The sequence below is a fragment of the Oryctolagus cuniculus genome, chromosome 19, assembly GCF_051225735.1.
Source record: "Oryctolagus cuniculus isolate XC-2025 breed Fujian yellow rabbit chromosome 19, ASM5122573v1, whole genome shotgun sequence".
NCBI classification, from domain to species: domain Eukaryota; kingdom Metazoa; phylum Chordata; class Mammalia; order Lagomorpha; family Leporidae; genus Oryctolagus; species Oryctolagus cuniculus.
In genome coordinates this window covers 20,397,406-20,401,562 of record NC_142885.1, presented here as the reverse complement: position 1 = coordinate 20,401,562, position 4,157 = coordinate 20,397,406, and the positions used below count along the sequence as shown (strand labels likewise).

General features: G+C 50.6%; 1 pseudogene; it reads left to right on the top strand.

Moving 5' to 3' along the window:
- The first annotated feature begins 1,489 nt into the window (after nt 1-1,489).
- LOC149120390 (SURP and G-patch domain-containing protein 1 pseudogene) lies at nt 1,490-3,713 on the top strand (annotated as a pseudogene).
- The last annotated feature ends 444 nt before the right edge of the window (nt 3,714-4,157 follow it).

Sequence of the window (4,157 nt, the reverse complement as noted above, 5' to 3'; positions counted from 1 at the left end):
CTCTGACATCTTTGATAGACTTGTTTTTAGATTCAGAGTTGTAAATTAATTCTTTTGACTTTGATGTTTCCAGTTGGATTCCTGGAGCTGTCAAAGGATATAAGCCTCATCTTGGAGATGCAATAGTTATTTAGGTTGTTTGGATTGTGTAGAATGCATTGCTGGGTTTGCACAGGTTGCCTAATTTTAATTGTGTCTATACAGGTATGTTACTCATGTGAAAGTTCTAAAAATTACATAAAGTTATGACTCCTTGTGGTCCTAGTGTGATGTTGCATTATTGGTGCACACATATATTGCTTGCAATATATCTACAGCAACACAGAAATAATGATGCAACAAAGTAAGGCAAATAGGTCTATAAAGCATTTGTTTTCCTTATAAGAAAGTTTTTGTAGAGGAAATAAAATAACTACTGTTCAAACCAGATTTATATGCTTAACAATGATTTAAACCTTACATAAAATTACATCTAAGCTTCACTATTATGAATCCATAAGGAGTCAGAAAAAGGATTTATAGGTCACAAGGTCTTGACTATGGTTGTATTCTACTTTCAAATCAGTCTGAGATAAATAGCATTTTTCCAAGATTTAAAAAAATAGATTTTATAAAAGAGATTCTTTTTAATGACTGAATACATCATTTTTGCTACTGAGAGAAACAGGTTATACTTTTTGCCCCACTATAATTCACTCTTATGAAAGAAATAATTCTCTTAACTTCTAGCAAATGTTACAGGTTTGAGACTACAGGAATTATCAGGAGTCGTTCTTTCTTATCAATCTGTAATTTATTTCTAAAATATGTCAAGTAAATTTTTAAAGACTCAACGAGGGGCAGCTTCATGTTTGCTGTCTCAGTGAATTCTGAGGAGGCTCTTCTGGCTTCACGGCTTCACTGTAGTCTTTCTCTTTTATCTAATCTTCCATTTTCTCATCCTCCTCACTGTCTAGAGGTTGAGGAATAAGCTTATTACCTACAATGACTTGCCTATTAATTCTGTTTCACTCTCTTTCTTTTCCTTTTGGGAAATCCCTTTGGCCTGCATCTTATCATTTATGAAAGTTCTAAGTTTGCAGCAAATGTAAATACTGGACAAGTCCTGCAGTTTTCTGACAGGTCAGGGAGGCAGTCCAACAATGGCAAGCTTGCCATAATCATTCTCACTTTGGTGCACAAGTGGAGCAAATGAAATAGCAAGGTTATTTTTACTTTCCCAAGTGGTTTCTCCAGTTAGCATAATCTGTGTTAACTGATTTTCTGTAAGCATGACAAGTATGCCTCCCACATTCAGTAAAATGTTCATGTAGTTTTTTCTGGACTCTAGAATCACAATAAATCTGATCATACTGATGTCTGTCAGATGATCTCTGGAGGCAATTACCAACCACCAATGAAGGTTCACAGAACTCAAATTTATCAAAGCTATCACTATTTTTATAAAGCACTCAAATTTTTCCTTGGCATATTCTACCACATCTGAATGAAGCTGCATCCCATGATTTGTTCCAAAAGACCTGTGGCATGGCTGTCGGTCCAGCCCACAGCAGCAATGTGCAGGGCCAGGCTCCTGAGACCCTGGCAGCTGGCTGCCACTACCACCACAACACCGCTGCCTTTTAAAAATGTATTCTTGGAGTCTCAAGATGGACAACCGGGATGTTGCAGGGAAGGCTAACCGGTGGTTTGGGGTCGCTCCCCCCAAGTCTGCAAAGATGAACATGAACACCCTGCACCAAGAAGAGCTCATCGCGCAGAAGAAGCGGGAAATCGAGGCCAGAATGGAGCAGAAAGCTAAGCAGAGCCAGATGGCCAGCCCTCAGCCCCCGCATCCCGGAGAAGTCGCGAACACACACAACTCTTCCTGCGTCTCTAACAAATTCGCCAATGACCGCAGCTTCTTGCAGCAGTTCCTGAAGTTGCAGAAGGCACAGACCACCACAGATGCCACCGCCAGCACAGCCGGCGCCCCGCCCAGCACACCCCCGCCCAGCGCCGGCAAGAGGCCCCTGCTGCTCGGCAAGCGAGCGGGCCTGGGGCTGGGCAGCGCCCCGGGCCAGGTGAGGAACTACTCGCACGCCAAGCAGCTGCCCGTGGCCCAGCGGCCCAGCGTCTTCCAGTCCCCCGATGAGGACGAGGAGGAGGACTAGGAGCAGTGGCTGGAGATCAAAGTTTCACCCCCAGAGGGAGCCGAGACTCGGAAAGTGATAGAGAAATTGGCCCGCTTTGTGGCAGAAGGAGACCCCGAGTTAGAAAAAGTAGCTATGGAGGACTACAAGGATAACCCAGCGTTTGCGTTTTTACACGATAAGAATAGCAGGGAATTCCTCTACTACAGAAAGAAGGTGGCTGAGATGAGGAAGGAGGCGCAGAAGTCCCAGGGAGCCTCTCAGAAAGTTTCACCCCCAGAGGACCAGGAGGCCAAGAGCCTCGCAGAAAAGCTGGCCAGGTTCATAGCGGACGGGGGTCCCGAGGTGGAAACCATCGCCCTCCAGAACAACCGCGAGAACCAGGCATTCAGCTTTCTGTACGAACCCAACAGCCAGGGGTACAAGTACTTCCGGCAGAAGCTAGAGGAGTTCCGGAGCGCCGAGGCCGGCTCCACAGGCACCCCCCCAGCACCTGAGCCCAGCCCGAAGCACACGTCCCCTCCTGACGCCCCGTCGGGGGCCTCGCCCCCTGCCGCCACCTGCCCCACCTCATCGGCCCCCGCGCCTGCCGCTGCCCCCGCGCCGGCCGCCCCCGGGAAGCCGGCCTCCGCCATGGCCGCCGTGAAAAGAAAGTGGAAGAGCAGCTGGGGGCCCGAGGAGGACAAGGTGGAGCTCCCCACTGCGGAGCTGGTGCAGGGAGAGGTGGACGCCTCGCCCTCGCCTCTCTCAGTTCAGGACCTCAAGGGGCTCGGCTACGAGAAGGGGAAGCCCGTGGGTCTGGTGGGCGTCACGGAGCTGTCAGACGCCCAGAAGAAGCAGCTGAAGGAGCAGCAGGAGATGCAGCAGATGTACGACATGATCATGCAGCACAAGCAGGCCATGCAGGACATGCAGCTGCTGTGGGAGAAGGCGCTGCAGCAGCACCAGCACGGCTACGACAGCGAGGAGGAGGTGGACAGCGAGCTGGGCACCTGGGAGCACCGGCTGCGCCGCATGGAGATGGACAAGACGCGGGAGTGGGCCGAGCAGTTGACCAAGATGGGCCGGGGCAAGCACTTCATCGGAGACTTCCTGCTACCCGACGAGCTGGACAAGTTCATGGAGACCTTCAAGGCGCTGAAGGAGGGCTGCGAGCCCGACTACTCGGAGTACAAGGAGTTCAAGCTGACCGTGGAGAACATCGGCTACCAGATGCTCATGAAGATGGGCTGGAAGGAGGGCGAGGGGCTGGGCTCCGAGGGCCAGGGCATCAAGAATCCGGTCAGCAAGGGCACCACCACCGTGGACGGCGCCGGCTTCGGCATCGACCGGCCGGCTGAGCTCTCCAAGGAGGACGACGAGTACGAGGCTTTCCGCAAGAGGATGATGCTGGCCTACCGCTTCCGGCCCAACCCCCTGAACAACCCGAGGCGGCCGTACTACTGACAGCTGCGCAGGCGGCTTTCCCAGCACCGGTCCTGGACCGTGGAACGTGGCCGCGCTGCGCCCGCCCCTGCCGTCACCAGTGTCGTGCTGTGTATTAAAGTCTCAGTGCTCAAAAAAAAAAAAAAGTATTCTTTTAAAAATGTATTCATTGGGGCTGGCTCTGTGGCATAGTGGGTAAAGCTGTGGCCTGCAGTGCCCACATTCCATATGGGCACCAGTTTGAGTCCAGGATGCTCCACTTACAGCCCAGCTCTCTGCTCTGGCCTGGGAAAGGAGTGGAAGATGATCCAAGTCCATGGGCCTCTGCAGCCACATAGGGGACCTGGAAGGAGCTCCTTGCTACTGGCTTTAGATCAGCCCAGCTCCAGCCCTTGCAGACATTTGCAGAGTGAACCAGCAGATGGAAGACTTTTCTCTCTCTGCCACTGCCTCTCTGTAACTCTGCCTTTCAAAGAAAATAAACAAATCTTTAAAAAATGCATTTATTTTTTGGAAGAGCAGAATGGTAGAGATGGGGGGGAGAGAGAAAGAGAGAGAGAGAAATGAATGGGAATGAGAATGAGAATGAGATTGAGAATG